A 23,801-nucleotide genomic window follows, 5' to 3' on the forward strand; every position below is an offset into this window, starting at 1 on the left:
CTGCCCAACAGCTTCAGTGACTAAGACACTGTGGAGAAAATGCTACACCATTCTTTTTCCTAAAAAAATGTCATGTGGTTAACTAGGATGGAATAGCACAAACTATAATTTGAAATGTATGAAAATTCTCTGGTACATACACCAATTCACACAGTATGTTCTTGTTAACACCATTTAGGATTTCCCAGTGTTATATGACTTGTAAGGAGAAGTCCAGCCATGTATAGCAATTTTAGTTTTTAAGAAGTGGAGCATTTGCCATGTTGCTTTCTGCAGACATGGACTATACAGGGTTCACAGGCAGGAAAGTGTACCATTCAGAAATATGAAGATGATGAATGTTTTTCATGTGCTGTTTATGTTCATTTTAAGGTGAGTTTATTCAGACTGAAATGTATTTAAGTTCACTTTAGAATAACTAAAAAGGAAGATGTTTCCTCTCTAAAGCCTCCCACAAAGGAATAACGACAAGGGTAAGGGCTGACATGATATGGGTAATATCACAGTAAGTGTGATTGTACTGAACATCTTTAAAGGCATACAGAAAAATCCACACTAAACTTCCAGAGTCCCTAGATTCCCCCAATTGCTGTATTTGGTTATGAGATGTCTGAAGTTCTAATCCATCCTAAGAACTAAGAAACAAGTAAGGTCTTTTCTTTCCAATTCCAGTAAAACAGTAATAGAAAATTATTTCTCTAAGCTCATCTTGCTGCCTAACCCCTGTAGTTTTTTTAACCATCTTTCTGTAGCAGTGTAATGATGTGTGCTCTATCACAAACATGGAGTTGCTCTTTCTCTTAAGACCAAACTAAGTAGTATTATACTTTTGTATAAATAATCAGGATAACAGTGTCCAGAGATGTTTCTGTTCCAGACAGCTGCTATTTTGTACTTTGGGACTGATTTTTTTAGCAAAGTTGTTAAACCAACAAAAACATATTTTATTTCCACATTAGAACTCTATAATTCTTCAAGCATGAACAACTCTACAGCACCAATACTGCAGGAGCACCTCTCTGTATTTTTTTTTTCTCATTCACACAAATATAAGTCAAATAGTATTTCAGATGTACATACTTCTGGAAAATAATTGATTGAAAGATTAATAACTCTTTATCATCTTGCAGTTCCTTAAGAAACATAATACCACACGTTCACATTGCAGGAGTTAATAAATGATGGCAAATTCCTCACGGCATTATCAGACTGTGTGAATTTGTGTATCTGATAAAATATTTATTAGCTGCAGTCTCTTCCTACACTGATTTTTCTTTTCATTTATTGCTCTAGGCCCTACTATGCAACACTAAGGTGATCCTCATGGGCATATGCCCCTAAAAGAAAGGCAATCATTATGAAATACCCAACTTCAAAACCACAGGCTGACTGAATATTAATTTTTGTTGTTTTTTTTGTTCGTTTCGTTGGTTGTTGGTTTTTTTGTTTTGTTTTCCTTTAAGTAAACTGCCATACTATTTAATTATCTTTTCTAGATTATTTACTCGACCTTTTCTAAAATTAAACAAAAGCAAAATTTCATTACCTAAGCTGATAATAGATACTAATTTCTATTGAATGATGTCCTAAGCTTTTCATACTTACATTTAATCTCTTCTCATTGCTGTACAATTCTATAGAAAGTGATTTGTTCTGATTCTTCATTCAGTGTTTACTATCTTGATAGAGGTCTGCTCTATATTATTTTCCTCTCCTGTAAACAACCAATCTTTCAGCACCTTTGAGTAAAGTAGAACTTGCTGGTGATGGCAGAAAGAGCCTAAAGATAACTCCTCCTTGTACAATGTTCATTTCAGAGTTTTGTTTACCCTGTCTGTCATATTGTACAGGTTCACAGGACAGACAATTATCTTCTGGACTGTGATCAAATATGCTTTGCAACAGGTTTTTGCTTATCTGAGCACCACACAACAAATTGTCAGGAACCCTTTTCTAATTTGAAAATCTGTGTGTCTATTAAAGTAGATCAACATTTTTAAAAAAGCATTTTGCTCAGGAAAATATCTCATCCTTGAGTTTTCTGCATTTCTGTAGTGGCATAAGAAGCTTTGGAGGAACCTGATTTCAATAGTTTAACCATAGGAAATTACATTTATATTGAGAAAACCAGAGGCGCTATATTCTCATTCCATTCTCTTTAATATCCTTCATAGATTCTCCATCTGCATCAAGATGTAGGCCAAAATAGGCCATGGAGACATGGTGTAAATAATGTTTTTTATAATATCCCATGTTCTCTAAAATGGAGACATCTCTGGAAATAAGCTAAATTGACACACTGCTGCAAAATGCAAACAAATGCACATAGGCAAAATAATTCTGAATTATGGCTTACAAGAATACACATTTCATCAAGAACAACAGCGAGAAAGTCTCAGGAGAGTGCAAAGTCACAGACTTGTGAGATCTATGTATTTATGTAGATTCATACAAACAGATGAAGAGATGCCTATGCTGAGCCCAAGGCATCCTTGACAATTATGAAAAAGCATAAGCGACATGAAGAATGAAGCATCCTGCAGCAATCTCTGCCATCCACAGCACTGTGTATGAGACCTTACAGAGATGAACAGGAGATGAACAGAAACCATGCCTCCCTCGCCTCCTTTCTCTCCAAGCACTCTTCCAAAGAGGAACTTGGGTGCAAGACCACATGATGTATATAATGTTGCTGTTTGGTTATTTCATTACTGAGATTTTTCTTTGTGCAAGATAGATATATAGGTATCTCCTGTCTTGGATGAAAAGTGAGAGACAACAGTTTCCATTTTGTTTGTTCTGTGGTAGTGAACATGAAATCTCCAGAAAGTAATCACTGGCTCATACCATGTTATAGATTAATCCACAATGTTTGAATCAATATGCTGTCTTTTAATGTTTTTTTTCTTTGTAAAATCAATCAAACATGCATATGAACAAAAGATATAGCTAGAAGAAATTTAACATCAGTCACAAGATTCCTAAATGATATGTCAAAGATAAAGAGCTCTAGCCTACAGTATTGGAGAAATCTGAATTTTAAAATTGAGATAGCTAATAAAACAATAATCATACTTATGTTGACCCCTGAGCTTGGACCTGGACAGTGATACAACGGGGGCAGTATTTATGTATTAAAGTGGTGATACATTTCAGATTCTAAACTATTTAGACCCTCCAAACCACTGAAATCAGTGAAGCTTTGTCCGCAGCACTAGCCAAGTATCTAAAGTGTTGTTTCTTTTTAAGCTGGCAAGTTGGTTGATCATATCTTTAAGTAACTTCATCAGGAGAGTGCTTCTCTCTTATTAGTTAGTGGCAGTTCAAATTTTATACAGAGCAGAATATTCTGTCATTCTGTCCTGGGGATTACTTCTGTAAGCTGATCCTTTCCCCTTGCTTGCTCTTTCCTTCCACATTCTGAGAAGAGGCATGAGGGAACCATATGATGTTCAATGTGACTCCATGAGGCTGAGTTAGAGAGATGTGTCTTTTTGTCTATTTGATTCTAAAGGCAGTCAGATTCAGGTTTTGATGTGCACTTGGAGAAAGGTAACTACTGCACACATGCTGTGAAGGTGTCTGTTAAGATGAAGATTACTCCTTTTTCATCTGAATACTTATCTGTGTTTGAAAACTACATAAAATGAGGTTCAAGTTTTTGAAAATTATCATCACCTGTTTAGTTAAAGCACCCAAGTAGAAAGATTTGTAACCAAAAATATTAAGACGTAAGCATTTATTATGAATGAAAATGGCTGAGTTTGAAAGTATCACAAGAAAAAATATAAAGGTTAACAAAAAAAAAAAAGGCCATGTTAATGCACAAGGACCTGACTGGTAGATTTAAAACAGAAAACCCCAAGGAATTTGGGGTTTTTGCAGCGAGAATAGAAGGGTTATGTTTCAACAGGGTACAGCACGGATGAATTGTTGGTAGGTAACCGTCACTCTGAGAACAGAAAGATGGCAATGTAGTTACAGCTCACTGCATAAGCACTTCCCCCTTATTATCCCAGCAGGAAGATAACAAGACGGTACCCATACAGATACCCAAAATGAGGAAACAGTAACCGTGGACCATAACCTGGACTCAGAATGACAGAGGTTGAAGTAAGCAAGATTCTGAGGCAAAATACTGTGCTCTAACCATTTGACCAGGTTTTTCTTAAGTAGTTTGTTGTCAGCAATCAAGATAAATCTGGGAGATGTAGTAAAGTCTTGATACTAGCCATCAATTCTCCTCCAGGCTCATTGAAGCGATCTTGACAAGGCCACAGAGAACTTGGCCAGCCCAGAGATACACACCTCGGTGCTTGTGAATGAGGAAACAGAAGAGCAGGTGTGAGTGCAATCCAAGAGAATGAGTGCGAATGACTAGAATCAGTTTTGTTTAAAATAAATATCACCTTCCACATCAGTAAGGTTTTATACTTAGGTTTTTTACATTAAATTCCTATAAAAGCAGGCACTTATTTTTTCCAGAGACCCATTTATATTTTATGAGGCATGCTATACTATTGTGTCCACAAAGGAAACCAAGCAAAATTTTATTCCAATGTCCGTATTTACTTTCTTTCTCTAGAGATGCCGATGTGCTTTGCTTTTCATACAGAGATGGAGAGATAATAACTAAATTACTTTCTCCACCTGTTTACATATGACACCTTGTCTCTAGACAGATTTCTTAAGGATTTACGGGAAGATGTTCAAAGGTAGAAATGGCAATTAGGTATCTAACAACTGAGAAAACTATAGGAACTTTATTGTACGAACTGATAAACACTTGCTTTTCCATAAGGAAAATTCAAATAAATTTATTTTGTTTTTATTTTTTAATATGAGCCCATGTTTCCAATGAAAGCAATGCTGTAACTGCTGTAATTTTTTTTCACACTGAAAACTTACATTCATCTATGCAATTGTAATTATAGAAGAAGCCTAAACAAGATGAGGGAAAAAGTATAATTTGTGATTGTAAATGCTTTGGGTAAAGTGGGGAAATGCAAAGAGGCAAGAGCACTCTTATCTCAGCATTATTTACCATATTCATTTAAAAGCACGATGATATCATTTGTCACTATTTTGAGACTCATCTTACACATGCTGTTAACCTTTCTGAATAAAAACACCAATGACTGTTATCTGAATGGTAAAATTAATGTAACTTACTATTTTATAGAGAGCAGGGTTTAGATTATTTAATAATGTTATATTTAAAATGAACTATTTTTTAATCCCCTTTGCCCTTTCATTGGGGAGCATTTTGGAGAGCAAAGCAAGAATAAATTCCACTTTATTTGCTGTAGCTGGGTCTTTAGCTTAGAAAAAAGATGCTAGAGGGAGAGAACAGAGTTCGCTTCTATTTTGTTCCCTGATCACTTTTAACTGAATCAAATAAGCTGAAATAGGAAGTTGAGGTGCTGGATGATGCCTCTGGCCACTCACAGTTCCAAACCAGAGGGCTACAGTTAATTTGGAAGTTACAGGACTAACTGTTTGCTTTCCATCCATCTCCTGAAAGACCAGCTTTCAGTTAATTCCTAGAAACAAAAAAAACAGCTCTAAGAAAAGAACGCAATTGATCCTACACCTTTTGCATTGTTCTGGCAGCAGAAAAGAAGTAGAGAGCTGAACTAGTAGGTTGTATCCTTGACTGACCAAAGTTTTGCCAAGAGGTGTTGGAGATATAACTATTCTGGCAATCCCCAGATGACAGTGAGATTAGGAAATAAATTTTCAAGCAGTTTTGTGCTCGAGGCTGGTCTAGTCAGAGATCAGGATAATGAGATGACTTAGATTATTTGGGTTCTTTCCCTATATGGAATTTAGGCAGACCTCAGATCCTTGCCCCAAATCCTTCATGGGCACCTGCACCAGATTTCTGCACTTTTAACAACGAGACTGGGTTAACAAAGCACTGTCAAGGTTGATGCAATAATTCAGTAACCTTTGTTTTCTGTAAGAGAATTGAACATTACAGGATGAACTGGTTAGAATCCTTAGAGCATGAGGCACAGAGAATTTTGAATAAAGTGTTGTCAGGATGTAATACAGATGGGGTGGCAGTGGTGTCCCTAGGGGGTTCTTACGGTTTCTTTTCAATTGTATTTTATTTTAATTCTGTTAAGTAGCATTCCACATTGGGGGTTCTGGTGATCATCTGAAATCATTTTTCTTGGCAATGTATATTATAGATGGCTGAGTAATTTTGGATGAGCCACACAACACAATGCAAGGCTGTGTAGATATATTTGTACTTATTCTGAACCAGTAATCATAGGTGGGAGAAGTTCCTTAAATATCATTTATATTCCAGGAAGAAGGCAACATTACAGTGTACTGTTCACAGCCAAGCTAAGTACACTGAGTAAAGCAGCACACAATCATAATTATCCTATTTTTAAAACACAGGCTACTATGTGCATATTAAGTACACTCTAAATGTAGTAACACAGTTCACTGAGCCTGAGTCTCTACTGTTAGGCACAGTCTAAAATCATAGATGCCCTGTGATGATGCATTACACTGACTTCACACAAAAGTAAATTATTCTTAAATCTTGTAGGACAATATAGATGTCATCCCAGTTTATTCATTCATGGTGAATTTTGCTTTGATAAAATCACTCCTGTATATACTTATTTGTAACAGTAGGGATATTGTGGCCTCAACTACCATCAGAGTTCAGGCAGTATCACCAAATTTTAATATCTTTTTTGGCGTAACATCTAGAAAGCTAGAAGCTCACATTACACTGTGAATTAAAATGTGAATTTCTGTAATTAGGAACACAAGCATAGTAACTTTAAATGAAGGTCATATCCTTACGAGGAGATTTATAATGAGGGTGACAAGTACACATGCTGCTGAAACTTAACCCTCTGAACTGTACTTCATAGAAGTCGTAGTAGTGATTCATTCGTTTTGTGGGTTTTTTTAATTAATTCAGTGATGGGTGAATTCTCTTGTCTTGCTTTTATTGTCTCTTTATGACATTTGTCACGTAATTATCGTCTCTTAATGTTTCATAGGATCTCCCAACTATCTTCTGTTCTCAATAAAATTATTTTCACTGTTGGTCTATAGCATGATGATTAATTCTTTAAATAAAATTAAATCATAATATTGCAGCACAGACTCCTAATACCCAAAACTCAAAGCTGTAATAGATCAGCATTTCCCAGGTTTTCAATGCAAAGTCTTGTAAATTAAGGGTTTGTAACTGGGGTTGTATTGCAATCTCAAATTGCTCCCTTCATCAGATGCTTAAAAATAGTAGTGTTCTGAACATCAAAATTTTTTTATTATTTTCATGCAAGAACCTTTGTTCATGTAAGTTTGAGGAATATTGACCAAATTAGATTTCTGGTTAATTTTTAGTTCTAAAAATTCTTCCAAGTGGAAACTACTTGGAATCATTTCAGTGCTCTCTAAAATGCTTGGTGTGCTAGTCACTTGTACTTCATTGTTGTGTTATTTCAAATGGTATCTTTTAAGTTAAATATATTCTAGCTGCAAAAAGTTACTTCTTTTGGTTATAGTGACCTCAAACTATACACATTAAGTTAAGCATTTTTCTTTTGAAACTGTTCCCATAAGTTAGGTAAGATCAAGTCTGAAAAATATTTAAAGGGTTTCTCAATGATTGTTCTAGTTGTATAGGTTTCTGTGCTATTGCACAGCACAATATGGATTTAAATAGTTTATTTTACCTTAATTTTATCTTGCATTTAAATATTTAGTTGAGGACATTGATCATACTACCACAAATGGAAAGATCATTGTCCTTGTATGAGGTGTGTTAATACATAGGTTTCATAGTGCCTCACAAAGAAGCAATTATTGAAATAATTCAGTGCATCAGATTAAGAAAAAATTACTAAAAGTTGAATATTTGTGTTATGAAGCCACAAAAGGCTTAAGACAACAACCCTGAAATTCATTGTTAAAATTCATCCAACATAGAAGAGCAAAAATATGGTGCTCTCAGTGGAACTAACAGCATGACAAGAAAGGATGAAAATTATATCAGGCCAGAACTTGCAAGTGCACAGACCTAGCAGCTTTGAAAGGATCATCTCAAAATTAAATAATTTCAACTGTTTCAGTTTACTGTGATATAGCAAACAATGCCTAAAATCACCACTTCCCTTAAAGAGAACCTCTGCAGTGGATAACATTTTATAAGACACTTTGTGAATTCAATTTATTACTTGAAAATTTTTACATTATTTGTATCCGAATACTGATTCAAGTTCTCTAACACTACTGGAGTTACATATTTTCAAATGAGCTGAATTGTAATATTGGCATAGTTTTAGTGAGACAGACACAGCTATGACACAGTATGTTTTCTCACAGTGGTATCTGTAATTGTACATCTTGGATATCACTTTGGAATCAGATCGTACTAAGACTGAAGGAATATCACCTGTCCTGTGGCACACTGACATAGGATGTAACTGGTGTCTGCATGTTTTGCTGGGAATTATTAGTGGCTCAGCTAAGATTCAGCGATGAAGTGTGTGGTTGCCATATACTTTCAAATGAAATTTAAACAGGTTTGCTTGAAGTTTAAATGAACCCAGTTCACTTTGTAGTGAAACCAATGAGGACCAGTCACACTGTTATTTCCTATATCTCACCTGAGAAAGGGTAATAGTTTCCTTAGTTAATTTAACTGAACCACTTGCGATTTTCTTTTCATACCATTAATTACCAATGTCACTTAAATATTTTTGAAAATGTGAATGTAGGCTAATCACAGATGTACCTCTACTAATCATATTATTTTCCTTTCCCAACAATGATTTTGGCCAACTTCATCTTGTGAATTGCATTTGACTCTCATTTAAATCACTGCTTCAGAGCAATTTATTTTTTTCAGCACTTCCTTTCATAATTCTTTCTGATATTCTAATTGCTGTGGTACTTTCCTAAATTTGCAACAGGTGAGTCCTTTCAAATCCTTCTTTGCTGTTTACAGCTTGGCTGATACTAAACCTTTGGGGAAAGAATATTCCAAATTACATTTTTGAAAATGGTCCAAAGAAATTAGAAAGTCTGAAGGGAGTAGCATCGTGAGTAGGTATCTAATATAAAGGCATATTAAGTGGCAAAGAGATTAATGAAACTGGCAGAATTTATTCAGCAGAAAGATGTCTTTTACATTGTTCTGAAGGGTTATGGATGCCTTCTATACTTAGCAGAACTAATGGCTAGGAGTCAGGCCTGGCTGTAAGGTATTATGCATGTGTAAGACTCTTGGAGAAAAACAATTGAGAATGGAAACTTCATTTAAATGACAGCTTTTTTTAATCAGTCCCCTTCACAGTTGTCTTATTCAAAGGGTACAAGAATGATAGCTGACCTTCTGGATACGAAAATGACATTTAAAAATATGAATTATGTCCAAATTAATCCAGTTATAAAAGGAAAATACATTATATAATCTCTTTGTCTTTGGTGTTACTGTTTTGCAGTGATAACCTGTCTCAGTTGAAATCTGTGGGAATTTACAATTGATTTTAACTCAGCAAAATGTGCGGTCGCTTGACATTAGAAAAAGAGTGACTGAAGAACTTAAGGTATCTGTTGTATGGTTTTGTTTTTTGAAGCTATGCAAATAGAGTTCCTGATGTATTCTAATGCAAAACTAATATATACTGGGCCTGAGTTTCCTGATTGTTATAAGTAGCTTTCCCACATTCTGGTGGCTAGGATGTACACTTGGGAAGTGGGAGGAACAGATTTGAATTTGCACAGACTAAGGAGAAAAAAAACACAGTTTTTATGCTTTTGAACAGATTAGCCTAATAGGTGGGTCGTTTTGAAAAAGGCAGGTATCATCAGCCAGCTAAGTCCCAGAAAAAGTGAGTCTCAAAAAATTGTCTGTCTGCAGAAAATTAGTCCAGTCTATAGAGCCCACATGGATGGAGATCCTCAATATGCCCCACTGTCACTGGTACATTTGGTGGGTTTTTAGGCTCATTGCTATGCTCAGAGTGGTTTATTGGCTGGAACTGGGTTTCCCTCCCACTCACTGAAGGGGTTTTGTGGGCCAGCCTACTGGGTTTCTTGTATGTCTTTATTTACTACTGAGGGGAAGCTGAGTACCTAACTGTGCCTCCCTGAATCATCCTCTTAGAATCAGCCACCTAAGCTTTGCTGCTGCCTAGGCTGGAAATACTTTGCCCTTTCTTTTCATCCTAAGTTAATACCCTTGCTTTAAGGAAACTGTTTTGTCACTGTTTATTACTACATTCGTTGTTCCCCCAAAAAAAAGATCTTTCATGTACTAGCGTTCTTCCAAATTCTGGATGTCAGATCTTTCTGGAGCCATTTTATCAATGGTCTAAGACAAGAGATTCCAAAGTATACACTAAAGGCCATGACAAATGGTCATGGAATTGTGCAATAGAATTCTCACCTAAAATCTTTTGAAATTGATGTATTCCAGCTTCTGGAATATGCAATATGCTTACATAAGAAGAAAAATGTGGGGGGAGGATTTTTTTTTGTTTTTTAATTCTTTAAGGTAGAGAAAAGGCTGTTGCTTTTTTTCCCCTCATGGGTAGATTTTCATTTTTGACAGAGCCATGTGCTAACTCAGTTATTTTAATGGAATTTTATAACTACCTCCTTCATGCTGTCCTTGATAATTACAATCATCACCATCAGTTTTGTGAGCCTGTAAATGTGAAGGGATTTGTGCTGTATCTCCTCCCACCACTTGTGTCTTACAGTATCTTTAAGAAGGCATTGGAGAAATCTCACTATACAGAAATCTGTATTTTGTTAGAATATGCTTCAACTAAATTGAAGAGTGTTAACTTTCCCTCTTTTGCTTGCTTCTGTAGCATAGTCTTTTACTAAGTTGATGCTTAGTAAAAAAAACTATCTGAAACAGGCAAGAATTGCTTTTGCTTTACAGCTGCAATACCTGTAAGAGGAAAGGGAAGGAAAATTCTTGCTCTTTTTAAGCAATGTGTGTTAATGACAAATGCATCACTTAACAGTATCAAAGGTTTCATTTCAGTAGTTAAAACAGCAACAAACTATGGAAAACTTTTTTTATTTTTTTAAATATGAATACAATTATAACCAATGTACACAAGCTGCTATGTTGAGAAAATATTCTGTGTTATTTCTTTCATGAAGTAACAGTAAAAATGGGGTGGGAGTGGAATCTAAACCCACAAGTCATTAAGTCATAGTTCCATCAACTTCCATTTATAACAAGTTTTGATGCAGTAAAAGTCAGTGTATGCAATGGAAATTTCCCCAGTGTGAAAACAGTGTGCTTGATTTTTCATGTCCTCATTTTTCATCAAAACCATTGTATCATTGTAGAATATAGGTATAAAATGTTACTGTATTGATTTGAGTTTCTCTACTACCTAATCAGCCACAAGACATCAGTGTGTTGTAATAACAGCAGGTCAGAGCATCATTTATCTATTGTTTCTAATACTAGCTCTTCTAAAAGAGCTACTCATGCCTATAGCAGCAGGTTCACACATTTTTGCCAGTTAAACTATATTGTTAAACTAGCATTTTTCAAATACATTACTGACAAAAACTCTGGAACATCATTTAAGGCTAGATGAAGTTTCAGATAAATGTTTTCTCATCTTTTCCTGATTTAGCGATGTAAACTCCAGTCATCGTTCTTTTTCCAGTAAAGTGCAAGAGATAATTACAGAGACCATAGATGTGTGAAGTATTGAGTACAGCTTGCTAAATATCTTAACAAAGTTTATTTCACTGTAAGATATTTGCTAATCAAATGTGGATAATCTAAAATATTCTAGGTCCATATTTAGCTTTTAAAAAAAATAAAACAAGGAGAAAGGGGCCATGAAGTAGCTTGTACCCAAAGTGTGCCTTGCCACAAAATTAGCATAATAGTTTTGGATTCCTAACACCTTCCCACTCCAAAATCTATCTATTTATTGCAATGAAACAATTGACCTTATTTACATAAAAGTTTCAGAATATTGGCTTGACATGTTTTTCAAACTAACAAAGCCTTTCTCCATACACAGTATTTTTCTATATAGCCCCCATTTTGCATAATTGCATAGTAATTAATGCCTTATAAACAAATTATGGCAGCTATATCCATTGCAGTAGAGATGATAGAGTTGTTGCATTTGGCTGTTTAACCTAAAGCCATATAAAAATAGTTAATGGAATTTCATTTATCACGCTAGCATTTAAATCATGATAAATTTACCCATTAAAGATCCCTGACATTCTTATATGACAGTAGATGAAGCTGAGTGACATAAGCCTCTGCCCTCTTGTGGCAGATCAGGTTGGTGAAGTAAGCTAACATTTAGAGAATATATTCTTTAACTCCAACAGTGTTTCTGTAGAATGAGAAGTTTTAAGGGTTCAGTTCTGCCGGCACTGAACTCTTTGCCTGCTCCCATAGTTTCCTAATGGAGTAAGGACCATGGGGAGAAAATTACAGGCATTTCTGATTCAGCTCTGCTATTCAAACTCTGCTTTGAAATCCAAGTATTTTCAAATATGAAGAGTCAAAAAAAAAGAATCCCTGTGCCATGATGATGGGTAAAGCTCTGCTAGCAAAAGATTGCTCAGACATTCTGCAACTTCTCTGCTGAGACTAACCAAGCCAGTTTATCATTGTAAATACCCTGGCATACCCTGTTTACAGCAGACAGATCATCAAATACAGAAATAAGCCATAACAGTTCAGTCCTATCTTCTAGAGATACTAGAGTTAACTGATATATAGTCAAGGTGTACTTCAAATGTTTAACAGAGAAAACTAGTGTATGAATATACTCACATTACAAAGAGCCTGGGGAGTGTAATTTGGACTTTTGACCAAGGAAGAAACTTTTTCCTTCTTTGTTGCCCCAGCAGCAAAGTATTTTCCAATGATATTTTTCAAGGCACTTGTTGATTCAGCAAACTCCATTTCTTATTTTGAGCTTCTGACATAGTTTGTGGGTGGTTCACCATGAAAAGGTGTAACAGAAAGAGCAGAGTGGCACAGCTGAGAACAGCGTTAGAGAGTCATGAGAAATCTGTGGAGACAAGCTAAGAAGTTATATGAAAAGCCACAGGAGGTTACAATAAATAAGTGATAATGGTTAAAATGCAGAAGCACAGAAAAACGTAGCTAAGCGAGACTGGATGTCAGGTTTTGCTTGTCTGTGCAGAGCTGCTCTTCTAATTCACTCTTGGAACCAGATCAGAAGGGTCTTTTTCGCTCCAATTCAGTACAAGAAAAGGCTGAGAAACTTTCTGAGGGAAGAGAGATGGTTAAGAAATAATCTTGAAAGAAAACAACAACAAAACACAAACAAACACAAAACCCCCCCAACAAACTGCCCAAACAAACAAATAAACAAAAGACAAAACCCCAAACCAATCCTTCAGGTTCAGTAGAAAAGTAGAGTAGAGAAAAGTAGAAAAATAAGCTCACGCTAAGTATAATGTTGTAGTAATGTATTTACTGTCTTGGAACTTCATGATATAAATTAACAGATTTGAACTACAGCAATAAGTTCTGTTTCAATCTTGTATTCAATGCTTTAAGATCAGAAACCCCATTGTTTAATTTAATGAGAAAAATGTGACATTCATTTAGCAGTTGATTGTTTTTGCTGTAATGTTAATCTGTACAGTTATAAGGGTCTGTTACCTAGGTTTTGAGCTTGGTAGTGCAGAGATGTCCCCCACAGATGCCTTAATGACCACAAAGTACTATGATGTACTACGTATTTAAATACTAGCAAACATGTCCACCATAAATAAAACGATATGGTATTCAGATATCAGACTGCCTAAGAAAACTGGCTGTAAACAAGGTAGCAAAAAAAAACCCAAACCAACCAAACAAAAAAACACAACAGCAAACAAAAACAAACCTGAAAACCACAAAAATAGAAAGTAAAAATAGGAAAGTAAAAAATACCAGATCTTAAAGTTGGCAGGGCCAGATTCCCAATGTAATAACATCTTTATATTCTTTTGTAATGCCATGTCTGCTGAATGGCACAGTCAATGCTAGGGAATATTCTAGGAATCAATAAATGGAATGCTATTGATTTGGGGACATATCAGGAAAAGCAATAACAAAAGGCAAAAGCAAGGACAATGGAGCTTTTACCATGTGTTTGGCAGAATCTCAGCTTTAGTATTTCTGCAGTTGTCTGTAAGGGCCTTCTGTGCATGGTAGCTCCCACCGAGCAAATAGCATAGAAAGCCGTGGGTCCTTCTGTAAGTGGAAAAGGAATGTGCAAATGCACATTCTCCCATGTGAGACATGCTGCAATGGAGTGGTCTGTTGCAGTTCATGCAGAGCCCCAGTAGACAAAAGAACACAAGGGGTGCGAGTGGGTGTCAGGACCGGGAGAGTCCTTGCCCAGGTATGATAGAGTGGGTGGGAAAGCTGCAGAGAAGAGGTGGGAGAACTGCAGGATGAAGGAAGTGAGGTAAATGCAGAGAATGGGAAAACTGAGGAAAGCCAGGAATTACTGGTGTCTGCAGTGAACATGGCCTTAGGGTTATTGCTCCCTTATACATTTAATTGAAAACAAAAAAATGGAACGTTGTGGATTAGCATCCGTGTAGTTGTGAGCACATTATTAAATCCTACTTCTTCATGTCCTTTGTGTACTGCTACCATGAGCAGACAGCCTACCATTTCTAAAACATCTGTTTTGAAAGACTTGTGAACATTTGCTTACAGTAGCATGTATTTAACGTTTAAGCACTTTCAGCAACTCTTCGAAACAATTAGCTCATAATGAGCAGCTCCATGCTAGGAAACTGTACTAAAAAGCTTATTAAAAACTTTAAAATGTTAAGACTCTGGCTTTAACAAGAAAAAGGCCACACAATCATTGGCTCACTCCGGGGAGATTTGAGGTGTTGTTTCTACAAAGCAGCAAATAATTGCTGCAAGGAAGCTTTATTTCACTGTAAGCTTTTGTGCAAGAACAATGTCTGAAGGTACATCAAAGCCTGCAGAGGGGTGAGTGCTCTGTAACAGATTCCTGAAACATCATATGAACAGAACTTTGACATGATACACCACAAAAGTTATTTGGGATTTTCTTGGGCTTTTTCATGAACATTTACCTCACTTCCTTTATCATCATTAAGCTCAAGGTGCTGCCTTGCCAGCCTAGCTGTAAAACTAGAGTTTGACAAGATAGGCAAGCCAGGAGAAAAGACACACAAAGTGTTTCCTGACACCAGCTGTTCCAGAGAAGGGGGCTGACAGGGAGGTCTTGCTACAGGGGTACCCCATCAAAAAAAGGAACTTGGCTCATAAGCAGGGCTTTTCTTTGTTCTTCTTGACCACAGAAAAATGTGGCCAATATTTGAGAACTCTGACTTCTTGAAGCTGTCCTTGAAAAATCAGCAACGTTTCCTTGTGAAGATCCCTGCCAGAGGTCCCAGGAGTCCTAAAAAACATCTTAGATTAAAGTTCAGCCTTGGAACTGGAATGCTTTAGTTAGCTGAACCCTAAGGATAGAAATGGAAATAAATAAATAAAACCCTCTCTCCTTCTTTCCCCCAAACTTTAGCTCTGTTTATTTTTGCCCTGAGATGTAAACTCTTCTCATCTAAATGAAGCTAATCTGTAGCTTGCAACTTCTGGTCACTTTGCAAAACAAAAAATACCTAAAATGGTTCATTTCAACTCTTCTATTAGAGGTATTGTTTCACATCTCATATGCATAAGAGGGAGTTAGTGTAAAGTTATTAAAAATTTAGAAAGCAACAATGCTATGAAAAATAGATAGAGTACATGTGCATAACCGTTTAAAGCCTACATTTTAATTATTTTTTTTTAAATTCATACTTCTGCATGCTTAAAGCTAAACGTAAGCTTTCAGAACCTCAGTACCTGAGGGGCCCATCTAACAGTTTCTATTGTGCTGAAGACTATGCAATTGCATACTATGAGATATTGCGTGCCATGAAGAGCTGATACTTTAGGTAGACAAGAGTGATGAATAAAAGCTTATTTAGGGATTATAGATGAAAAAGCGAGAGCCACATAGAATAAATGTCCTTTGTAAGGCCATATGGATTTCTAGCCAAAATAAGAAATAAACCTTGTTCACATACTCTGTCTTCTATTGAGTCACTTCAGTTGTTTACTCAATAAAAATCACTCAAAACCTTAACAACAGGTATTCTTTAGCAGAATGTACAGCTTGGTACTTGTACCCAATGTTTCCTAGCATAGTCAAGGGGAGTTTTATCATCCTCTGAAGTAAGAATAGTATTTCAGCCATTCAGTTCACTACAAATGCTATTAATGTGCTAATCTTCAAAAAGAAATGAGAGGTTTCCCAGCACAGAACTTGCTGATTGTTCAGGGTTTGAAATACATCATTGTTAGTTATACACTTGCCCTAGTACCTTGGATCCAAATGTATCTACACCCACACAGTAATTCTACCCAGAATCAGATCTTGTTTTCTTGAGGATTCAAGCATGCTGCATAATATAGCTGCTAGTAGGATGCAGAAACTCAAGACCATTAATCTGTTATTGATAGGTCACTGGGTCCAGAAGTAGCCATGGTGCTCCCACTAACAAAACCAAAATTTTGTCATGACTTCAGTAGCCTTGTGCATGTGGCTTAGACACTTCACTCCAGCATCTTGTGTCTTGATTCCTTTTGTCCCGTGTATGTGAATTGCAGCCCCATAGATAATATTCTGTGCTATTGAAAGATATTATGAGGAAGCAATGAAACTTAGAAACATCCATCTACAAGAAAGCCTTGGGGTGCAGATATTTGGAAGTATCTCCCTTTTTCCTTCATGCTCAAACACATTTGAAAACCTGTTATAAAATATGCATTGAGAATCACAGCGATAAAATATTCCATCACATTCTCTAAATAGAAAAAAGAGTTCTTGCAAATTATGAAGATTTTAAAGACATAAATCAAATAACCAATGCATCTTCAGTATACCTTGTTTTCTGTGATTACCCACACAATTATCATAATTGCCCACTGTATTCAATGCATTTTAGTAATATTCTAATTGCTATTATGTTCCTGAAAATGTAATATTTCTAGTCTTGTAAACTGTCAACAGATGGCATATGTGCTTGGCTTCAGAAATTATATAACACATCAAAGAAAAATATCCTTTTATCCTTACTAACTTGGCTAATTTTGGATGAAAAAAATCTACTTTTAAAAAATTTCTATTTTAGGTATCGCTTTAGATGACGGCTTTGCATAGATCATAAAATTAGCACCTGTGAATAAATTGAGCAAAATTACCCAAATTAGGATGTGACCAAAATGCCATGTGAATGTATTTACTTTCAACTTCGCCTACTTCCACAGCAGATAGAAAAATCAGGTACATACAACACCCAATATCACAACAATACATGTCTTTTGTTTTGAAGATTATTATCTCTAATCAGTTCAAAACGTAGGCAGGCTGAAGTTGTATCTGGTGGTAAAAATGTGGTGTAGATATATCCTCTGTTAACATCATCTGATTTACTGTATTATTTAGTAGGCCTGGATTCCGTTTTTTAGTTAGTTCTAATCAGAGGATTTCTATTTCCCTTGCTGGGGATTTTTCATACAGAGTCCTCCGGATACAAAGGACAACCATGCATATCCAAAATTCTCCAGCATCCAGAGAGGAAAAAAAAAAAAATCACTTCTTATAGTTATGTTTTAAAGTATATTTAATATAGTTAAAACATATATATTAACACATAGTTAACAAATTATGTACATGCAAAGCTACCATTGCTGTTATTGGCAGATCTGATGTATAAATGATACAACATAGAACACTCGTGGATTTTGAAATCATTTTAGAACAGTTACTCTTTAAAAGAATGCTATGGCATAAACCTTCCTGAAAGTTACAGAGCATGCACCACCATTCTGCTCCCCAAACCACCTTTGATCCCCAGTGACAATCTGGGATCCCCAATGATAACTGGCTGCACATGCATTTTGAAACCTTCAGAGTGCTTTATGTGGAGGATTGATCCAAGTGTGGGAACAGTTTTCTGGAAGCAAACTCAAAAAAAGTTAAAAAGAACATTTCATTTAAAACCAGCAAAATTGAGCTAGGGAATGATTGAAGACCACTTTAGCAGGGTTGTTTGTTTGTTGTTGTTGAGTTGTTTGTTGTTTGTGGGTTTCAGTTATTGTTGGGTTGGTTTGATAGTTTGTTTTGGGGTTTTTATTATTATCTTGCTTCTATAATGGCATCAGAAGAGCCAGATTACCTGAAAGAGAGTTCATAAAAACAAGTCTGCTGTACCAAACAAAATTTTGAAAAGGTGCCTCTGTTTTTGATGTCCAAATACTGGGCACCTAATAAAATAATACTATATTTAGTATACACTTATACTTAGTATAAGAATATTTTTAGGTGATGAGTACCCACAGGTACCTCATCAACATCAGCTGCATTTTGAGAGCACAAACCACTTTGAAAAATCAGGACCCAGTTTTGCATAGGTTGGGCATGACAAAATTGAAGGCCTGCTTTTAAATCTTTGTAATTACCTGTAGAGTTAATAAGCAATTAAGTCTATCTACAAAAATTTCTGAGGCAAACAGTTCCATTATTTTCTGTATTCACCTGTATGGTAGCCTTTGCCTACAAAGCATCATGTCTTAATAGTGAAGGGTTTATTTTGCTCATATACCTTTTGTTTTTAGAACGTTATGCAGCACCTAAAACCACAAGAATACAATTATTCTTCGGGTTTCTGGGAGGGAGGTCTAATTAAACAAGTCTCCACCGTTACAGGCACAGCTGTGAAAGAATTGACTGTGACATCCCAAACTGAAGGCAATAGAATGTTCAATAGAACATTTTGTTTATTATTTGAGAGTAGAATCCATAACAAAAGAGATCATTAATATCAGAGGAATATAGATACCATTATTTTCTTGTTTTAGGTGCTTCGTTTTTTGACAAATACAGTAAGCTGTTATTTTAATGTCAACCTGTTCTTTTAAAGACTAAAATAATTACTGATTAAGCTTCTTTGATGAGTTAGAATGGATTCTATTTAGTTAAAATATCCCAATGATGATCCCAAAATGACCCAATTTATATATGTATTTACCAAGAAAAAGATCTAAATGAACTATCAAAAACTATGGTGAAGTGACCCAATATCAAAAGCTAAGCGAAGTCAAGGACCACCCTTTTCTGTTTTAATTACTGTCATTTGCTGTCAGTTCCCCATCTATAAGAAGTTTGTATTTCCTTGTTCACCTCTTTTCTGATATTTTATAGTCAGGCTGTTTCAGGCAAGGACAGTTGTGATGCAAATCTTAAACACTTCATTTGAATGCTCTCAACTTCCTCTGTCATGGGTCAATGGCAAAGTCTCATTTGACTTCTACAAATGTAGGTGCAGATGCAAGAGGTCCATTTCATGATACAGGTGTAAACAACCAAAAATATTTTCAAGGGGAAAGTAGGACTTCAAGGAACTGAGAACTCTCAACTTTGAAATCTACAGTATATTAAGGGAGCTGTAGCAGATTCACTTTCCGGGCTACTATAAAATACAGTCAGCCTGTAAAGTAGTCTGGGACCTGAACAAAGTATAACTAGCTCACTTAGAAGTATTACAAGTATCATTTTTTCATAATTTTATGTTTAGAACCTTCCACATTTCCTCACATTCATTTAACCCAGAATGATTATAACTACACATGTGAAAATGAAAGTCAAATGATTTTACATATTGAATTAAATCATTTGCATTTTAGACATATTTCTTTATTTTTAACCCTGTGCATTTGATTTTAATTTTTTTTCCTTGAGATTCATCTGCTTCCAAGCCTTTTTTTTCAGCCAAGGAATGCAACATTTGAGGAAATGGACCAAAACTGCTGATTTAAAAAAAAAAAAATTAAATAACTGCCAACCCAACTTTACAGATAAAGGAACTTTAAATAGCCTGAACTTCATAGACATGGAGAAGTAAGCAAGAATAAACATGTAAAAGATGGAGACACTAAGATAAAGGTATGGGATATGATTATTGTTAACATAATCACCTATCAGCTAGTCTCTGTTTCACTAGGCGTATGCGTAAGATTTCACATTTTACTTTGAAAATAGTGGATTTACCCTGTTCTTTGCATTAGTCTCGCCTATATCTTTTACTGTCATCTCTTAAATCACAGTGAGTTTTTAAGCTGGTAAGAGGATAATGACCACTCTACAATGTCTGGAAAAATAAAATACCCATCTAACATTTTCTGAGCTCCTAAATGAAGAAAGCTATGTTTAAATGCAACTTTCAGGAAAACAAACAAAATTGGTATTTCTTAACAGACTACCTTGTTCTCATTTTCCTGGTTACAAAAAAAGAGATAAAATTATTTGCCAAAAAATCCTAAACTGGAATTGTGCCCTCTTCAATTAGGGGCAAAGTTCCGTTATCTTTTTACAGTTCTTACACAGGGCCAAGTACAGACCTTCAACTATGATCGCATAAGTTCATCCATCACCCTCTGCCGTTTCCTGCATCCCAAGCTTCTCCATGAAGTAAATACATTTGGAGCTATGAGCTTGTATCCATTTCCCATATGCCACTCAGAAAACCTGACCAGATTCATGGAGTTTGATTCCCCATTGTAAAAATGTATGCATCTGTCATAGCTGTTTTAAGGGCAGTGAAAAGAATACATCTCCTTTCCTGCACTGCTTACAAAATGGACCACTGAAATCAAGGCAAAGGGCGTCCTGTAAATTATTTTGACATGGGTATATTTCTTCGTATTTGTTGTAATGCACTTTACCTGAACGACCTTCTGCAACAGTGGCAAGGGTAGTAATTTTTTAATCATGCTATCTGAACTCTGTTTACAACAGATCTAAGAGTAAATAACAAAGTTGTAATACTCTAATGACTTATCTACATGATTATTAATACTAGTGGCAAAGAACAGAAAAATAAAAACTTCTATCATAGATGGATTTAATGAGCCAGGTAAGGTTATTCAGTGTTACCACAGCAATCAGACTGACTGTATATAAAATACTTTTCCATGAATATTTTTTCAGCCTGAAGAATAATCAGTTATGCATTGAAGTAGACTCACTAACCATTCCATGTATCTTGCATTACGGATTAAACATACTGTTTTAAATCCCTCTGTTTTGAAATAATTATTGCATCTGGAGTTCAGCAGTGCAGTAAACAATGACAAATCCCAGGAAACAGGGGGCTGAAACTCTATACCAGTTACTTCAAATTACAGGAGTTTAATGTATGATGAATGGCTCCTTATGGTTTGTATAATACCATTGGTGTGAATAACAATTCATGCCATAATACCTGACAGGCTTCTATCCTGATTTTCCAATCTATTATGGAAAACAGTAGTGAGGGTCAGTTTCCTTCTTGAATTCATAATGTTTGTAGGATTACTGTAGAATAAGTGATTGGTAACCATGAACTATTAATAAAAGGAAATAAATACACTGAGGAATTGTGTTGATACACTGTAGAACATAAAACTGTTGATGCAGAGTGAAAGACAGATTTCCCTGAAGTCAATGGGAATTTTGCTGCTGGGTTCCACATTGCCAACATTTGACTGTCAGTACACAGAGTCTGGCTATTTTTACCTTAAATTAATGTACAGTTCATCTGCTTCCCTATCCCTCCCCACTTATTTTCTTCTCTTCCTACACTCCCTCTCTCCTTACCTCTCTTTGGTTCCTGTTCTATATCTGCCGCATCTGCCAGGCAGTTAAATTTTAAAATAGCTTTTCCCTTTGAAGTGCTAATGCCAGCACTGCTATTTCTATAGAAAGTAACTGACTGTTGTGGTTTGCTTTTACTCTTTGTTTTATGTGTTTGTATGTGCATATGTAGGGTGCTATGTGATTTTAACAGTGAAGAGCTGGAAAAAATGGAAAGAAAGAAAAAGAAATCCTAATTAAGTTTTATAAATAAAAGTTAAATCCCAGCTGTTTCACCTCAGGCTGTGATTTTGTCAGATCTCACAAGCTAAGCAGGTTGAACTTGGTGAGTAATTAGATAGGAGACCTCTGAGGAAAACCCAGAGTGCTGTACTTGGTGGCACTAAAGATTCAGTAGCTGCCACTGTTCCTTTTCAGTAAGTGTTAAATCATTGCTTATGTTGTTCTTTCTTCATTCAGTCCATTAGTGCCTACTAAACGTGTTTCAGAAAACCTGTATACTGTTTATTGCCAGAAGGTAGAAGAATGTTCTTCTGAAAGGACCACTTTGTACACACACTCTTTTTATAGTCTTCAACCATCTGCTAGTGACCAAGGATAGGAAAGAAGATGAACTAAGCACTGGAGACAGAGTATTGGACCTTGGATCAGTTCCAGCATGGCATTCACGGGCTTTTTTAATCACCAGAATTTTCTTGTGTATTGAACACTTGAGCAATCACTGTTGTCTTCTTCAGGATGGTTCTTTTTGCTGTTGAATAGAATATGTGTGTGTTTATTTTTAAAATCTATATTTATTTACAGTACTGACTAATTGTCCTAATGTGACCATTATACAATACGCTGTGCATTTATGATTTATGCAGCAAAGTTTAAAAAAAAAAAAAAAAGTATTCCATACGTGGGTATTAACTGAAAAGAGCTTGGGAGTCCTTACTGATACTGTGAGATTTAGAAAGCTCAGAGGTGTCCATTTTCAATAATTATGTTTTGTTCTTTCACACTAGGAATGTTTCACTTATGAGTGCGTTGCATCTTCCATGTAAGTTGTTTCATTTGTTCGCAGGTATAGAAAAAAGCCCACTGATTAATAATGAAGTCACCAATTACTTGTGCACTGAGAAAAAAATAATTTGCACTATCTGGATTATCTGTGATGTTTGCTTTGGGAAAGACTATTTGAGACTACTGTTTCCTAGTCTGTTTAAGTCAGGAATGTACTCAAAGCTCAACAGGTTGTCCTCTTGTACAGCTGCTTATTTGAGCTGATTCTGTCTGTTTACAAGAAATTACAAAGTCCTGTTTCCCTGAATAAGGCAATGGACTATTCCTTCACCACTTGCTTCAAGCCACTATCAGCCCACTACCTCTCCTAAGCTTTTTTCAAGGCTCTGGGTACAAATTCAAAAAATAATTACCTACATTCTCTCTATTTGTTCTCTAGACTTGCTGGAGAGGGTATGTGTGTCAGGAGGTTACAGACACCTAAATCTTCACATAAAAGTTGAGAAGAATTAAAACTTTTTCTTCTGTATAGGAATGTCTTTTTTATTTCACAGGTCTTTGGGGTATTTGAATGATAGCTAGATATGCCAGTTTCAGCTCCCAGAGCATAAATAATTCTTATGAGCAACTTAAAGGAAGGTGTTCCTCTGAAAATCTGAGGCAGGAATTCGGTAAATCGATTAATAATGATATGTATATTTATATTTGAGATTTATCACTTTAATAACAGCATGTATATTTACATCTGAGATTTATCACTCTGTCACACAGCTTTGTTATTGTGCCCAACGGCTGGTCAAAATTTGGGGGTTTGTAGACTATTCCCACTAGAAGGAGAAACTCCTAATAGAGATTGATCTTCTCTCAGTGCAGTCTTGCTTCTAAAAAGCAATATAAAAAAATAGTCCTGTTGCCTTGAGCATAGCAGAAATTACACATATGAAAAAAACTTTCTTTTTTCAGGGGTTCAACCCATGGCAGTCTGTGCCAGCAATCCAAACCCTGTCTAGGTTTTCTCCTAGGTACCTGTTCTTTCACAGTAATTTGGCAAGAGCCCCTTCT

Source organism: Streptopelia decaocto (assembly GCF_964273445.1).
Source record: "Streptopelia decaocto genome assembly, chromosome: 5".
Taxonomy (NCBI): domain Eukaryota; kingdom Metazoa; phylum Chordata; class Aves; order Columbiformes; family Columbidae; genus Streptopelia; species Streptopelia decaocto.